Raw genomic sequence first — 18,994 nt, 5'->3', positions numbered from 1 at the left:
TGGCCTTGTTTGGAGCTCGCCTCACAGTTCCTGTCCGCAGTTTAGAGCTGGAGGTAACAGAAGAAACTAGCAGCTGTGGAAAATAGTTCTGAATTTCTGAACATAAGAAAACATCTTCTGCGACTAAAAATGGTGGTACACTCATAAAACAACAGAAAAATCCTTCACTGCTGTCAGGCTCCATTACAATGTGTGTGGTCCTGTTAGCTTTGATGCTAATTGCATATAAATAAGTAAAACGTGCAAAGCCATCAACATGTGGGACATAAAGCTGGCCATACAGTACATCCATCGTGACTTTCATGTCACTTGATAGTAAAGCACCCTTTATATATTTTTCACTACTATATGACACTTTTTGTTATGCTGACACGTTGTGCCATTTTAATTAGAGCCTTGCATCACCAAATCAGACGATAGCAAAACAATAAAGAGTCAAATCGTTCCCAAACAAAAAAAGGGAAACAGAACAACAAGGACAGTTTGCATCACGTTCAGACAAATATGACACAACTTAAAAAATGTAAAGTCTACATAAGATGTCCAACTTGTATAGAAGAGAGATGTGCAACAAGCACATTGTTTACCATCTGTTTTAGTCAGAAACTAATTAGGTCGGCCATCAGAAAGGGTCAGACTGCCATCATGGCACATTTGGACACTTCAGCCAATAAATAAACACTTGATATTGACAGTAATTAGAAGAAAACTCAGTTGATTAAGGTTGTCATTTAACTGTGGAAACATATTGACTGAGATGTAGCCTTCTTACAGTAACTGAACACAGAGAAATAAGACATGCTAAACTAACTCAAGATAAAGTCTTAAGTATCACTGAGTAAAAAGTATTTTGTTAGGATTAATCCAGCAGATGTGTCTGAATCACTTTGCCTTATTGGGATTCGCCTGCAACGCAGCTTAATGGCATAGCACAGGAAGGATAACTTCCTACACAACAACATGCTGGACAAAGTGTCCGCTGTCCAAAAAATACTCACAAGTCCAATTCTGTCAAGGAATGTGACCTATTACTACCTAAAACGACTTAAACACCAACTGAGTATAGACTGACTTTTACTACCTCTGTTATTCAGTTCATAACAACCAAAACAGACCCAAACACACACACACACACACACACACACACACACACACACACACACACACACACACACACACACACACACACACACACACACACACACACACACACACACACACACACACACACACACACACACACACACACACACACAATCTCTCATGGTTTGCAGTAGGTTGAGAGATGGATGGACAAACACTGAGCAGTGACAGAGTAAACAAAGCCCTGGTTACCAGATGGCTGGACTGGCATACAGACACACAAAAACATACACACACACACACACGCACATTACTGCCGATCAAATCTCAATTGCTGGTAGCTTGAAAAGAAACACACACACTGCAGTGAGAGAGGATGTGAAGCTCGTCTTACAGCTGAAAAATCCTCACCTCATCCATCATCTCTACTAAACTGGAACTCTTCCTCATATCTTCATCTCAAACTTTGTTCTCCTTTGTATAATTTTCTTTCGCTAATCTGATTTATTTTTGCTTTTTCCAGTCAAATGCTTTGAAAATCAACTAATCTAATCCCCTATGTTTACACAGCAGCAGTAAGGAAGTGGTACGAGTCAAAGTCACAGCTCATTATTAAGCACCGTAGTAATTTGCCAATGGACACTGAAAAGCAATCTGTGTAATCCTGAGAATGATTTCCAGGAAAGTGCATGTTAACCCCTGGAAGTCCACAGACAGCACACAGAACAAGTCTTATACAACAAAATCATAAACAAGAAGAGTCAACGTTACAACCTGACCAACTAAAGAGAACTAAATGGATTCATGAGCCGGCTGATGTGCAGCCAACAATCATCGTGTGGATCATCGTACGTTTCAGTTCAGCACTGCGGACAGCTCGTCCTCAGCTTCAGCACCACGGCCAGCATCCTGCGCCTGGAACACTTAAATGATAAGATTTTCATCAAAACGGATGCATCAAACCTCTAAAAAGGTGGATTATAACAACCAAACCAGAACTGAATTTCACTTAAAGAGCTTTTCTGTCCAGTTTTTTTGGAGCAAAAGTAGTTTTACACAGTTTTAAGAAGTAGATTTCAAAATGATTCGAGGCTGAGCTCAACGTACCATACACACATAGATATTCACACAAGCTATTTGAGAGGCACACACAAGTACACACCTGTCAGCCATTTATCTTCCATAGGGCAGTGCTCCAGCCCCATCTCTGCCATACAGACAGCAGGCTAATAGACCTATGATTACAGAGTGCGTAACCCCCCTGTTCACCATGATCAGTCTGTTCAGCTCTCTCACACCTTTACCACCCCCCCCCCCTCCTCCTCCTCTCTCTCTCTCTCCACATTTTTACTATGAACTTGTATTAGAAGAGTCTCTACTCTACTACTTTTTTTTTTTTAACTTTTTTTTTTCTCTCTTTATCTCTTTCACTTTTCCGATGAGGTGTTTTCTCTTCTTTCTTTTTCTGTCTTTCTTCTGTCCTCTCCGGTCCAGCAGTACAAACTCTACAATTCAAACAATAACGCAAAATAAATATAGAAATAAAATAAAAATTCAGAAGGTCACGGGGATCATTATATCTATAAAGCTCCCTTGGCAAAGTAACTTTGCTCAGCAGAACACAGCATCCAGACCATCATTCTGCTTGCTTAAATGCTGGACAAGACACACACACACAAAAAAAAAAAAAGAGTCTCTACTCAGTTTTGACTGAGGCTACATTTGCAACAATGCTCAAGTCACCTGTGTGTTGCACTTCTACAAAGTAGTGACTAATGGATAAAATTAATACCATTTATATGTCTTTTTAAGTCCAGATGAAGATGGAGCCAACATCCAAAACCACCAGGAAATGGGCTGGATCTATCTGTCCAACGCCAACAAGCACCTCTAAAGCTTGGAATTGATTAAATCAACCAGTTCCATCTTTCTTAATCATTTAAAAACATTGAATTTGATCAAATGAGCAGCTACTGCTAGAACATAATTACACAAGCAGCATGTAATACTTGGACAGTGTCAAACTCGCACAGCATAATGGATAATGACGACTTTTGATTGATGCGTTATCCACACAAAATAGCAAGGTGTGGATAAGTGCAGAAACTATTAAGTCCACCCAGATGCTTTGTGCATACGATGAATGAAACACACCTGCGTGCACATGCACACTCACAATTACCATATGTTGTTGTGGCGTCTCTGTATTCAAGGCCTAACCTGTATAATGGATGTCAAATTAGCAAGACAACAAATCAAACCATCCTTCATTTCCTAGGCCTCTCTTCTGCTCTACAGCTGTGGGTCTCTTTGTTGTCAGGGGAGTTTCTAATTAATATGATAAATAAGATGGCGGGTTCGACTCCCTGATGCTTTTTAATTGGAGGAGGCCTTGAATGACACACAGGCTGAGGCAGAGATTAGCGGGTTATTTGCGAGTGTTTTGTATGAGGAGGGGAAAGAAAGCGAGGGAGAATTTTTATCCTTGCAGTGATTTCCTGTTTCATTGTGATACCCGACTCAGTGCTTGAAACACACACACACGTGTGCGCATAGACCGGGATTTCAGACACAGTTGACTGGTTATTCGAGTAGCCATATTAGCCCTTCCCGAGAATCAAAACCTCACTTTTCTAGTGGCTTTGATAACACACTATATACTCGAACCCAACAGTTTTAGATCATGAGGAAGTGCAATAACTTCACAGGAGGCAAATATTAATACAAGCACAGTGTTGGATCATCATTTGAAATACAGGATTATTTATTCATTCATTCATTTTCTTCACCTCTTAGTCCAATTCAGGGTCGCAGGAAGCTGGAGCCTATCCCAGCGATCATTAGGCGAGAGGCAGGGTACACCCTGGACAGGTCACCAGTCCATCACAGGGCGCTATGATAACTTCTTGGAATAAATGGCAAATGAGATGTACTTATGTAACACTTTGCAGTCATATTGACCAACCACATCACTTTACACTACGTGTCACATTCACCTATTCACACACACCCTCTGAACCCAACAGACACATCCCGGGTTCTGTTGTCTTGTCTAAGGACATTTAGGCGTGTAGTCAGGGGAAGCTTGGAATCAATCCACTGATCTCCCAGTTAGTAGATGACTGCTCTTCCTCCTGAGCTGCAACCGTCTCCATTGTAGAAAAATAAACACAGATAAAATGAACAAGTATTGAACACATATAGCAGTGAGTTGTTAAACTATAGGAGTCCGACATCCTCAGGGAAGAAGGGAGACCTCAGCAGAGATGATCTGGCCCTGATCTTGCACAGCTTTCTCCTGGAGATTCCTTAGTAGTCCCAGAGGCCCTGCAGCAGCTAATACAAACGTCTTTAATGGGAATAAAGGCCCAGTTATTTTACCACCAGGTACAGTACCTTCCTGTCCTGCTGAATCACAATGATGGATTGGCACAAAACAATTCCCACCCTGCATTTGTTGGGGAGACTAAGGTCTGCTTCATGACACTGGCTGTGTTGGTGGACCAGTAGAGGTTGTCTGTAATGTGGAGACCAGACAGGTACTTGAAGCTGGACCTCACCTGGACTGCTGTGGCCACAACAAAAACTTTGCATGACAAAATATCAACAAAGCTTGGTAGTTCCTTGTGCACTTTGGTTTTAAAGTCAGTTTACCTCTGAATGTACAAGCTGCTCCACCTCTACATGGTCTGTTTTGTGGGTAATAAAAGCAATGATATGTATAATGTGAAGCTCTGTAGACTGTAAGCCTTCATGCAGGCTGCTTGATGATACCGCCTTTACACTTTATTACTGAATAAAGTGGAGAAAATAATTATTAGATTCTCAGTTGAATTACTAAGTTTGCTTACTCAAAAAGTGTAAAAGTTTGATGGTTGTGTATTGATCATGGTAAAAAAAGAATAGTAAAAAAAAAAAAAAAACAGTATAAAAGATTTTATTGAGTAAAATAATATAATCTACAAATAACCAATATCGCATCTTAAAATAAATTATCTTTTATAAAAGATCTTATGATAAGATGGTGACTTTAAAGCAGGAAAGTCAAAGTTTGTCCTTCGCTGTCTGAATCTGAATAATGGAACAACATGTTTGAGCATCAATAAGTTGTTGAATCAGATGTGTTGTAGCAGGGAAACATCTAAACCCTGCAGGACTGCAGCCATGAAGGACCGGAGCTGGACACAGCTGTTCTGAAGCTACGATAGCATCTCCCTCACCCCGTCATAGGGAACATTTTCCGTTATTTGTGCTCAGAGCGGCTAAAACCAACTCTACTAGCAACAATGGCCCGCTAAGTCAAAGCTAGCTGTTGATGCCTTCAGGACTGTCAAATCAGAATCAGTGGAGTTGTGGAGCAATGCTCAGACTGCAGGAGCTCCTTCAAATCTTTGCTGCAGACAAACACTTATCAGCCAGGTACAATATAAACACTTCCACAACACCATCTTCTGACGTTGCTTGCTGAGCGAGCTGCAAGCTGTGTGTATGGAGGCACAGAGCCAGCTGAACCTCGTTCTTTCACTTTTTGTTTAGTGGCAACATAACACAGGCAGATTCTTTGAATTACTAACAGCAATAAAAAGGTTTATTTGAGAAAATAAGTATATAAATTGTAATTTAGCTAAAAAAAAATAAAAATAAAAAAAAAAGAGTTTTGCATGGGTAGGTAGACATACTTAAACATTGGTATGTGTGTTTATATTTTGTAAACAGATATAAACACAGTTGGTGTATGTATGCATAGGCTTTATAGATGTGTGCAGGCATATGTATGTATAGGTTTATGTAATAATCGTATGTATATATATATATATATGTATGTAAACAGGCATGGACATGCTTATCACCTGGCCTTTTGGGTTTCTGATATAGGCTTCTCTACTAAATACTTTAGCGTCAAATATGAGTATGCACTACCCTCCTCTTACGCCTTTTTTTTTTATGTGTTGTTATGTGATGTTGTGGGACTGTGTAGGTTGTTTGTTTTGAATACTTAAACTATGAATTTAAAAAAAAGAGAAAATAATATAGGAAAACACCAACAGGTTACAAAGTAACACAGACACCCAACAATGCTTTCTAGTCAAAGGATAAACTTTCACTTTGGATTAATTTTGCAAACATTTCACACGAAATACTAACCTGACTGTTAGATTTTGGAAGAAGTCGCTGGTTTAGTCATGTCTTGCAGTTCCATCCTTCGTGATAAACTACGTACCACCTACAGAGAACAGGAAATAAATCGGTCCAATATCTGACAGCTTTGCCTCAAGCATCTATGTATCCCCAGCCCACTTCTCTTCAACACACACACACACACACACACACACACACACACACACACACACACACACACACACACACACACACACACACACACACACACACACACACACACACACACACACACACACACACACACACACACACACACACACACACACACACACACACACACACATCCTGAAACACACCACTCTGATCTCCTCATCCTCAGCTAATCCTGCTTCATCTAAATCAGAACAAACAGCCCGGAGGGAACAAACCACTGTTGTTTTGCAGCCATCTAATCCTTCTCTCCATCATTTTCATCTTCCTCTTATGTTTGACAAGGCTTCTCAGCATCAGTGGAGATCAACAAAACCGCACAACCAAGCTTGTGAAACGGTACCGGCCATCCAGAAGGGATTTAACTCCAGTTTCTCCAGGCCTATTCTGGTGTCGTGTGTCAAAAATCAACAACTAGGAAAATCCTGTCTGGCTGGACAGTCAGAACCTCTCAGAGAAACGAAAGCGTGTATCCCGCAGCCTCGTGGTGTGAATGAAGGACAACAAAGAGGAGAGGAGGAAAAGATGGAAGCGAGACTTAAAGACGCTTCTGGATGTTTCAGGAAGTGGAAAGGAGAGGTGAAGGAAACAGAATAAAGATTAATGGATCATGTAAGAGAGGTCAAAGACCGAATGAGAAGGTAGAAGAGATGAAGAAGCGAGAAGAAAAAGTGAGAAGCTGACTTAAAATAGGTAGGAGAGAAAAGAAAATCCGTCTTTTCATAAAACTTGAAATTGTTTGAAATTATTTGACATTCAGGTTTAATGTCCATCAGAAAAATCCCAAATCATCACCACTCAATTTCCATATTCATAAGCTGAACATATTCTCTCAAACAAAAAGAAATGCTGTAGAATCACTTTATTTAATCAAGAACTTTTCATGTAAAGGTGAATTCAGCACAAAGTCCTTTACAGAGTGTTAAATAGAAACGAGTAGAAAGAACAACACGTCCCATCATCTACACCCTCTGTAGAGGGGAAAGAATCATCTTATTGTATTAGATGAGTTAAAAATATCTCAAAAATATATTTAGTTTATAGATGAAAGCAAAAACCTGTTGATGTACCATAGAAAAGATTCTGCAGAAGCTTCACAGAAGCTCAATAAATACACAACATCAATAAATGTTCACCTGAGAAGCAAAGCAACACACACCCTCCAGAAAAGAAAGTAGTGACGTCTTTCTAAGATCTGCACAACAGGATGCTGAAGAAACTCGAGTCTGAAAAATGAAGTCTAATGCAGCCAAGCTGCCAATCTGTGTCTGTATTTCTAAACACTGCTGAATTAAACTGTTAACTAGTTTACATTCAAGCAAATAAATAAATAAACATACCACCTACAAGTTATGCATATATTAGGAGCTGATGCAATGAGGACTTCATTTGACCAGCGGTAGAAACACCTCCGTAGCCAAACAGCACAGTAACTTTCCAACTTGGACACGCTTCTCTTTGATAAACAACGTATCTCTCTATTGTTCTAGTTTATTAATTTGCTCATGTTCTATACCACTTTGTCCAATTCAGGGTCATGGGGAAGATAGAGCCTATCCCAGCAACCAGCAGGAACCCTGAACAGGTCACCAGTCCATCACAGGACCTGTTCTTCAAGCCATAAAATATGCGGATTTACATTATTCTAAAAACATTCCTGTCAATCTTTCCATCTATGTTTCTAATAAATCTGCAGTTTTTCCAGTTTTCCAGACATGGATGCTGCATAAAATTCTGATTAAAAGGTAAAAACTAAAAAGCTGACTTCCAGCTGCATGAACGTAGCTGGAATGATGTTGCAAGTCAAAGTTTGCACCCCCAGCCTCATTGCACCTCACTACATCTACGTTTCTCCACATGGGAGACTCGCACTGCTTTCTCCAAGCTGCTTCATGAACACAAGCCTGAAAGTTGACTTGAGAATGAAGAAAACACCACAAAAACATGGCGATGAGGAGATTTTTGGGAGGGAGAAAACAAAAGTGCACAAGAAGAGAGAAGATGTTGGGGGGGAAAAAGAGCAAGACACATTGGAGGAGATGAAAAAACAAAAAAAAAAAGGATGGGAAAAAAAAGGACACAAGGAGGAAACACACACACACACACACACACACACACGTTCAGCACTTTTCCACAGCAGCATTTAAAGCTGTAATGACAGGCCAGAGAGTGATAAGAGACTGAGTGGAGAGGCCACTATAGCTGCTCTCCTCGCTCTGCTAACAACTGTAATTATCCAAACTCCACACTCACTACTATTGATCTCTCCCTCTGCTCCTGCCCCTCCTCCCCCCACCACACTGTGTGTGTGTGTGTGTGCACGCCCGTCTCTCTCTTTCTGACAGGGTGACACAGAACGCGTCCCTCTCAGCACGAGAGTTGTTCACACCTGCAGCTGTAAACGTGGAGAGCAGCGACAAGGACCTGGACAAATACATGACAGCAGCAAAACACAAATATTGGTGCAGCTTCAATGCTCACCACATGGTGTGTGTGTGAAGTATGGAAGTGTGTGTGCGCTCTCATGCCATCTCACACCTGGTTTGGATAGCGTCGCTACAGCTTTGCGATGATGGTACTGCATACTGTTTTTGTGTGAATTTCTTTCTGAAAAATGTGAATATTTCATCTTTAGTGGACAGATTCTGTTTGGCTTCAGCTGCTTTGATGCCAATCATATCTGCATATGTTAGAGACACAGTAAAGTATGTTAACTACTCCAACTTTAATCTACTGTCAAGATTTGAGTCTTCAAATCTGTGTATTTCATTAGAAAATGTCATTTTAAAACCCAACATCAGAGGATGTTTTTCTACAACTTTCTATCATATCATAGGAGGAACATTTTTCCACACGTTGCAGGTTTTCTATGTTTTTATTGTTGTGAAGCACTTTGTGACCTTGTGTCTATCAAAAGTGCTGCGCTGCAAAAACTGAAATCTAAGAAAGATTAAAAATCTTAAATTTAGAACACAAATGTCTATTTTTATTTATTTTTTTATTTTTTTATTTTTTAAAGGTAAGGTAATTCTTAGTTTTTATGCCAGAGAATTCCTCGTTTTAAGAGTATTTTTACTTGTTTTGGGAAGTCTTGACAAGCCAAATTTTCTTGTTCTGTTGGCAGATAATTTATCTTATTTTAAGCAACATTTACCTCATTTTTGTCTTTTTTTTTCTTGATTTTTAAGGCTGAGTTTTTGCAGTGTATATAAATAAAGTTTATTTTATCTTATCTTATTAATGATGGATTTGGTTCAGTTGTCATGGAAATCATTCTGTTTGAATGCGAGCTTGGACAATGTTTTATCCAATCCATATGAACCATGTGAACTATTTTCTATGTTCGCCAACAAGCAGAAAAATAAGCTAAGTGCAAAATTTCCAAAAGAAGTGGTTCATGCTCATTTATTACTTTTTAATGATTCTCCTCCTCATGAATATTAATTATTGCAACATGGACCATGCAGCTATTTGAGTAATTCATTTATAACTGTACACCTGTTCATTTTATTAACAGCCATCATGTTGATCAAAATATAATAGTTCCCAGTTTTTAATGCACTTTATGTAAAAATGTTTCACTTGTCAATAACAATTATCCAGCATAAGCCCAGCTAGCAGAAATGAAGAAATGAATGCAGCAGGTGTGTGAAACGATCAGATGTGGGAGCATCACAGCAGATAAAAATCATACAGAACATGACACAGGTGAGGACCGTCTGTGTCATGATACAGGTGTTTGTGTTTCACTTTCTACTCTATGTCCACAATCATGAAATCCATCCAGTTTAAGCTGACTTTCATCACTCATTTATTGTTTTTTCTGTTTTTCTCCACAGAAAAAAAAAGGGGGGGGCGTACTTGGATTTAAAATCCGTGACATTTTTTCACTAAATAAAAGCGATACTTGTAAGTTTCGACAAACAACAATTGCGATTTGTGTATGTTTCCATTGAACAGTGTTTAGCGCATCAGCCTCAATTCTCGTAAAAATCTCATTCCTCCTGCGATATTTTACAAAAATTGCGGCTTATGCAAAGTAGCCATGTAGCATTACTTTTTGCTATGGCTTTTCTCCCTCATTTTCTTTTCTAAAACTCTGAAATTCGCCGTTTGTTCAGCACTACGTCATGTTTACCAGAAATGAACTGGTCATGACCCCTACCAGGGGACACGTAAATGCAAAAAAGTGTTTCCATTACACTTTTGTGACATGTCTCTGTATCGAAACGTCTGAAAAACCACCTTATGAGAGCATAAAAACTTTTTAGCAATATTTGAGACTTTTTCTCAAAATGTGGTTTTTTTTGGTTTGTTTGTTTTGCAATATTTAGTTTTTGCTCAATTCCAGGTTTAATGGAAACACACCGACTTACTTCAGAATTAAGTATAATTCAGAACTGACTTTTTAGGTATTTACGTGGCCATTTTACATCAGTTTAAAGAGGAACTAAAACCCCTGTGTAAATATGGCTATTGCCTGCCAACACCGTGCAACACAGATGATCGTTTCAAACCAATCAATCAAAAAATGCAATTCCCGTTTCTTGAGCAGATCTCGAGAAGATCAGTCGGATTTGGATGGAAAACGTGCTGGCAGCACCGGCTGTTTGAAGCTTTGAGAAGAGAAAAACATGAATCATGTCCTCCAAGAGATAAAGACGTCAGACATCTTCACTTCTGATAGTATTCAACTTCCAAAGTCACTGAAATGAGGAGATAATAAAATATCTGAGTGACACTGGCCAAAAGATAAAGATAATTCTTTTTATTAATACTTAAGAGGAGGCATAAAGGGAAATTAAGCTGAGGAGCTTTTCTTAAATCACCAATCCTGTCAAATTTTTCATGGACACCAAATTATTTTGAGTCAATGACTAATTATTGGACTTTTGTTTATTTCATTTGCTTTTTTACCATCATAAAACACTTCAATTTAGCTTTTGATTTTCTTCTAAGCACATTGTTTACATATGGAACCACCCTTTGCTGCTCTTCACAGACACCAAAAAGGTAAAAACAAAGCTCTAATGTTAGTCTTTAATGAGGAATGACTACACCACTAATAAGTCATTAACTGAAAAGATAAAGATGAGCAAAATGTGTTTCCGACTGTCAGAAAGCACTGAAGAAGGGAAGAAAAGTAGAAAAAAATTGAAAATGTCAGGGCTTTAAGTGTTGAAACTAATCAGGCGAGCTGTCATTATAAAGGCAAGGTTAATAGCAGCTGACAGAATCACCTTCAGCAGACACCGAGATAAGAAAAGGTCTTTTATTAGTACCGCTGGAGCACACACACAAACACAGACACATATACAGATACACAAACACTCCACGCACTCAGAATCAATGTAGGCGATGTGGTAGCTGTGTATCTCGTGTTGTGGCCGTATGTGGACTGTCAGATAGCAGCATTCAGCAGGGGGAAGGATTTACAAGTCGCGCTGAGGCCTCGACACCCACACAAAACCCCTCTTTTGTTCCCCCATCACCTGGTCCAGATTTATGACGTCCAATTACAAACTGGGATGCTAACAATATTCCCCATTAGGCTATCAAATGCTTTAGTGGTTGTTCCTTCAAAGGGTTATCTGGCCTTTCAGCAGGGGTGTAACCAATTTATGGCCCCCCAGGAAGATCTGAACAAAGACCTCCCTGGTTTTACTTTTTGTTTTACTGCACTGCTCCCCAAGACAGGTAATTAACAAGGAAGGAGTTTGTGGTTAATTTGCGAGATAATTATCTAAATTAAACTGCCTTTCGTCACACGGGGGCTCTATCGGGCTCTCGTTCTTGCCTGCATGCATGCAATCTCTCTATCATTTGATGAGGGTGGTCAGGGTATTGTACTGCTGTAGAAACAAAAACCAGTAATGACATGTTCCCCTTTCTTGCCTTTTGTTTTCATCTGCTTTGTTTGCTTTTCTTTGTTTTCACTTGGAGAAAAAGTAAATGAAAAGGGTAAAAGGAACAAAACGGAGATACTGAGGATGATGGAACGACAAAAAAGTTATGGAGGGAATATGTTTATTTGCACACTTTACCAGATGATGAAAGTGAACAGCACCATTAAACACACATCATCGGATCAGCGTTGAGTTATTTATCAGGTAGCTCTGAAAAGGTTTCCTTCTCACCGTGATTTAAAGGTGGAGTATGTAAGATTTTCAATATTTTCAAAATAGATTTTTTTTAAAAACTACAATCATAATTAGATAGTTTTTCAAACATGTAGGTTCCAGTCTGTCCATATTTGATGAGTTATTAAATTACAAGTTTAATTAATGACAAAGACCCTTCTTGAATGCTTTTCTGACCAGTAAAAAAAAAAAAAAAAAAGTACTTTTTTCCACCAGTAGGGGGAGTATAAGCCCATTTATTGCAGAGCGGCTCTGAGCTACAGATCACAAGCGATTCCTGCCATCATTGGAGCTGGCAAGGAGGAGGGGTGAGGGGTGAGTTTTGCTCATTACTGCCAACATGTGGTTGTTTGTGGAGTTAGCAGTTTTGTGGTTTTGCTCACGACCTGGTGTTTGCCACCCGGTGGTGGAAAGAATCGCCTTGAAATCTTACATACTCTGCCTTTAAAGCTGATTTATTCGAGCAGATTCACACAGACTTGTAGCACCTGGTTATAGTCTTCTTAAAAAAAACCTTTTACATGATTAGGAGATTCCAATATCGTGTTTTTTGTTTTTTTGTTGTGATCCATACACGTCATATTATGTGATCCTTATTCATCCTGAGATATGACTATGTTAAGAACCTGAAGTGTCACTGAAAGCTTCTTAAAGTGCACAAAACATGGTTAAAAATAGGGAGTTATTTAAAATATGCAAAAGACATTTAATTTTATGCCTCAATGAACAAACTTTTTAATAAAAATCCAAATGTGTGTTTGCACAGATGGTGAGGAAAATTAAATATGTTTGCAGTAACTTTGAGCAGGTTTTCTTAATGACACCTGGTTCATTGGAAGTGTGGATTGGGATAAGTGGCTTTTTAAAGTTCTTTAAGTAGCAGGTGACCCCAAAAAAACTACACGCTGCCGATAACTTTTCCTATGTTCAAACTGAAATGGAAACCATCCATAGCTGTGTGTTGGAATTGCTGACTCCCCATTTATATTTTAGTAATTATTTAAGTTGTTTTACTTTACGTTTTTTTTTTATCTTTGATTAAAGTCTTGACTTGTCTGCGTTGTTTTCTTTGACCAAATTTTCTTTGGCAAATCTTGTCTAGTTCTTGTGCCCCCCCCCCCCGTCATGTTTGCTGTGGCCTCTTGCCAGGTCTTCGTTGTGAATTAGAAGATATTCTCAATTGATTTCACCTGGTAAAATAAAAGATTAAATAAAATAAAAACATTTTTCTTTTTAATTCTAAAAAATAAAAAAAACAGGACAGGTGCTGTAATACAGCATGCTGAAGAACACCTGAATAAAAGTCTTATATATTTGTATACCTGATTTAAACTTTCAGTCTCAAGCAGAAAACTTTCTTTTCCTTTCCTTAGGGGAGGGGAAAGGGGCTCTGCAGCAAAAATTTACAAGAAATGGCCATTTCCGATGCTTTTCAAATCTGATACAACATCATTTGCATAAAAAAGCCTGGCTAGAAACTGGGCTTGTGCGCCTGTCTTACGTTCTCTGTCCCCATCCATCCCTCCTCGCTTGCTCCCTCTCTCTGTACTGTATAAAAGGAGGGATGATCGCTCCCTGTCACATCTGTTGGCACGTTGCCATCAAGCCTTGACAGGAAAATAACACTCTTCAGGGAAAATAATACACTCATTCTGCCGTCGGCACTCCCAGACACATGCCTCGCTGTGTATGCATGTCTGTGTGTGTGCGTGCACGCATCTAAAAGCCCTTGCTGTTGCTGTCAACCTGAGTACAAAGGATCACTTTATATGATTAGTATGCATCTCTGAAAAACATACTGAACAAAAAGCCCGGCCCCGAATGCCGCTCCACGCCAATTAATGGATTAAGAAATTATTTTGAGGCAAGGCTTGTTGTGAGACAGCTATGATATGTGGCTGGAGAGGTATTTCTGTTGTGCTTATTGTCAGCTATAAGACCTGAATGCATTTTGATCATACAGCAGCAACATATACAACATGACATTTTCCTTTATGGAATGAGAGCTAAAAACACATTCCTCTGCTCCATTTACAGCAACGTAAACAGGACAATATCCTCTAAAGGAGGCCGATACAAAACAGCCGCATCTCCTCAGAGGAAATACTGGGCCAATTTACTGAGTGGAATCAAACCAACAACCTTTAAGATTACTTGATTCGCTGCAGTTGAGGGTGCAAAAAGCCTCGGTCACAGCATTTAAGCCAAACCTGAAAGCACCTTGAACCCTGAACCCTCTCCTCTCCTCAGTCCTGTGCAAAGAGCTGCATTTATAGATTTTAGAAAAAGCTGAAAACAAAAGCTGGAATTGACTTTCCCACAATAATGACACATGAATTATGTATTCTTTAATGCTCTTTTAAATGTCTATGTAAGTGCATCCATCTTCAGAGGGATTTAAACATATTTTGTTGTCTGATTTATATTTACAGATATAATCAGTGGCTGTTGACTGGCAACAGTTTTTGGACAAAAGGTAGAGGATGGAGACTGAACGCTGTGACCAGAAATTGTTTTTGCATTGAGTCTATGAGGAGCCAGAAACTGTACAATAAGGAAAGAAGATAACTATATAAATAAATAATCAATCTGCCTCACAAAGCTGACTGGAATGTGACCATACATCACCTCATGACAGGCTGAGGGGAAAAACTAGAGAATGGCAAAATTTTACCGCTTAAATTCTGCTGACAAAACATTTAATGATCACATGTTAAACATTTAACCTGCTGTCATATAAGAAAACGATTCAATCCAACCGAAATGATTTAAAACAGCGGTGGGCAACTCCGGTCCTCGAGGCCGCAGTCCTGCAAGTGTGAAACACACCTGATTCAAATCAATAGCTTGACAACAAGCTCTGCAGTTTGCTGAGTAAAAGCCGCTACAAACTCCACGAGAAGAAAGAACTTTTTCTTGTTCTTGAGGGTCCGAGAAGAAAATCAGGTCATTTTGTTCTTGGGAATGTGATGAGACAGTTCTCCACACTTCAGGCTGGCTCCGAGAAGTATTGTGTGATTGGTTGGACATTTGAAGTGGAACATGGAAACATGGAAAAGCAGCGGACAGTTGCTGCTTCCACATTTCTGCTGATGGAGGTAAAACGGATTGTTCTGATAAAACAGCTGATCGAGGTGGTGAGAAATTACCAAAGTTTTTACAACATGTGGCATTTAAACACGCAGTCGCAACCACGTGCAAAACCTGCCCTGTCATGATGATGTTTCTCATTAAATATGAAATAACAGGATTCATTTGGTGATAAAATGAAATTCTCCTCCCCGCTGCAGACGAAGCGGGGAGGAGAATGGACCAGACAAAAAAAACTTTTCTCTGGTTCTTGCCGCCTCGAGAGCAAGAATAAAGTTCTCGCTTCTTGTGGAGGATGGAAAGAGCTTAAGTCTGATGTGTGTCGGGTGTATTGCAGCAGATTCCTAACACCTGCAGGCCAGCGGCCCTTGAGGACTGGAGTTGCCCCCTCCCCCCGACTTAAAGATAAAACCCCAAATCTAACAATGTATGAATGTGAATGTTTCCTGAAACAAAAGAAGCTTCATGGAAATAGGTAATGATAAGAAAATAATGCTTTATATTATGACTTTTTATAGAGGAGAATCATCCTCCAGCAGCAGTAAGACCTCACCCGGGTTTCTAAAAGCAGAATAAGTTTAAATGTGCTACATATACCAGGACACAATGCAGCTGCAACAAAAACCCTTCAACTGAACGTTTCATTTAGTTTTAAGCTTTAAAACAAGGATGTGTTTAGTTATTTTAGAAACAAGCAGAATCCAGTACTTTTAAATGACAGATTACATGATTTATCTGCAGATGTCGGCGCTCTTCTGCTACTCAGTTGCCTGTTAACTCAGCTAAATGAATCAGCTGCAGCCTAAAGAGCAAAAAATAAGCAGCTGAGCTCTTTGACTCTCTGTGTAGCCTGCACAGTTGGATTAAATGCATATAAACCAAGCGATACTAAAACAACAATACCTCAACCTCAAGAAAGACCTTGTGATGTGTTGTTGAAAAATAATCCATGTTAAGGAAGAAGGTCCTGTGGTACACAGATTATTTCTTTGCACAGTCTGACCTTCACACCTTCTTTCACGAACTAAAGTCTTGTCACGAACTAAAGTCTGCAACAATGCATTGGTTTAACAGTAAAAAAAAAAAAGTATCAGAGTAAAAATCTACGGTTACAAGGCAGTGCTACCTTAAGGTTAAGGTTACTAAAAGGTGATGAACAGACAAATTTATCACCAAGATGAGTCTGATCCAAGCAACCAATCAAGCAAGAACGCAGCCATGTGTAAAGCTCTGCATGTGCACTTACTGCTAAAGATACATTTGTTCATGTAATTATAAATATATAGAAAAGACTTTCTAATGGTGTAAATGCATGAAGGGATATGTGGCCAGGAAGAGTGGCATCAGCCTGCTGATTGGTGGCTTAACCATTACAGGCCCTGAGGAGACCTCGATTCTCAAAAACATGAAAAGTGGCAGCCCATTTTCCTCTGCTAATGCAAACAACAGAGCTCCTCTAAAATCAATGTAATTGGCCAAACCATTTAGTCCGACTGAATGTCTTGTGTAACGCTTGTAGTGGTGTGATGAAGGCAGCGTAGTTCCTGCATAGTGACGGGTTTCTGGGTAATAAGGGAAGCATTGGTAAACAAGTGTATTTATACTTTACGATGCTGGTCAATCCAGACACTAATGTGTAAACTCTGGAAGGTCGATGTTTATGGTAGGAATCCACCTTTACATAGTTGCATTTCTGTCTGAGCTTGCATCAAGTAATGACTTTCACATCGTTTTTTCACTGTCTGATCACCTGAGTTGAGTTTTTACTCGCTTTTAACCCTCTGGGGACCAAGGGTATTTTAGAGAAATAAACCTCGCCTGACTTTTTGTTTTAGTTTAAATGCTAATAAACACCACCTTTCAATGCCCCATAATGTCCTATACCTTGTTTTGTTTTTTTTATTTTTTGAATTGAAATATCAAAAACTGCTATGTAAATGAGGCTCCTTTGCTTATTATAATTGTAAAGTATTATAATTTCGAAGCCTGACTAAAGGTACTGAAGGGGACTGAAGCACCGCAGCTTTCTGAAATCACTGTCAGCTGCACACACTGTATCTGTTACCAAGTTATACATCTGTTACGACGCCATCCTGTCGTTTATGTTGAAATACACTACTCGAGTAATGCAAATGTTTGTTTGAGCAATTACGCATGGTATGCGTGCGTAAAAGCTGTTTTCAGAATTTATCAGCCTTGTAAACACAGAAGGCAGCTATCCGACTGCTAATGACACAGATACATAGTGATTGACACTGTTTGGAGGCGTTTCCTGAGGCATCATCGGCTCTGATTGGACAAACACGCGTCATGAGCCAAAGACAAAGGCTCTGATTGGAACGCCTATTTTGACACAACACTGTATCACCTATGAATGGGCTACAGTGATGCCGGGACTACCGTCTGAAAGCCCGGAGTCTCCCGATTACAAGGGGGGGGGGGGGGGGGGGGGGAGTACGTTTCTATCTTTTATGGTTCGAAAGCTATGCTCGATTAAACACAACATGGTCCCTGCATCGCCGACGATGCTGGCGTCGCCAGAGTGTTAAGTTACAGCTGGCTTGGAGCACAGAATACACAGAGACGTAGCACTGTATGAATGCACTCACTACTCTACAAACATAGATGTCCATACGTTACAACCAACCCAGCAAGCAACGCTAGGGTCACTGTTTTCACTGCAACATGCTGATGCTCTCACATCTTTCAGAGTCAGAAGTCAACATCAGATCAGACTGATGGTACTAATCCCTTTTCTTATATACCCACGTTGACTTCAGGAGGCCTGAAAAACAAAAACACCTCATGAAATCAGATTTTTGAAAATTGTATCTAATCCATATTTGGAAAGGATTTAAACTGTGACTCAGATTTTTTTTTTTTTTTTTTTAAACCAATGCACGCCAAGGCGAGCCCTCTGGCCACCCAAATCGGATTGCTGAGTGCCTTTTGCATCACTCATGACAAGCACCAGTGGCATTAAATACACAGCGACAGCAGGGCTGTGGAAAATCCACACGGTGGAGAAAAGGATGGAAAGCATAGATTCCAGGCGCCGCTTTATTTTCAACACCAAAGAAAAAGAGACAAGAAAATGTGCCAAAGACCCTGTTAACATAAGGCCCGAGTGGAAAACTGGGATGGAAGAAGATTTTCATTTCCACCAACATTCAGTCAGTAAAATCAGAGCTTTTTAGCTTCGTCTGCACCGATTTGTCAAAGATTTTGTTTTACTCAATAATATTAATTCACTAAATATTCTCTGTTACATTTATTTAACAAACAAGGGACTTCTTTAAATTCTTCAATAAATATTTTACTGCATGATGACTTTCCCATTAGAAATGAGA

The sequence above is a fragment of the Telmatherina bonti genome (genome assembly GCF_933228915.1).
Source record: "Telmatherina bonti genome assembly, chromosome: 24".
Taxonomy (NCBI): domain Eukaryota; kingdom Metazoa; phylum Chordata; class Actinopteri; order Atheriniformes; family Telmatherinidae; genus Telmatherina; species Telmatherina bonti.
The sequence above is the reverse complement of the archived record's forward strand: the minus strand, read 5'-3'. Positions refer to the sequence as shown.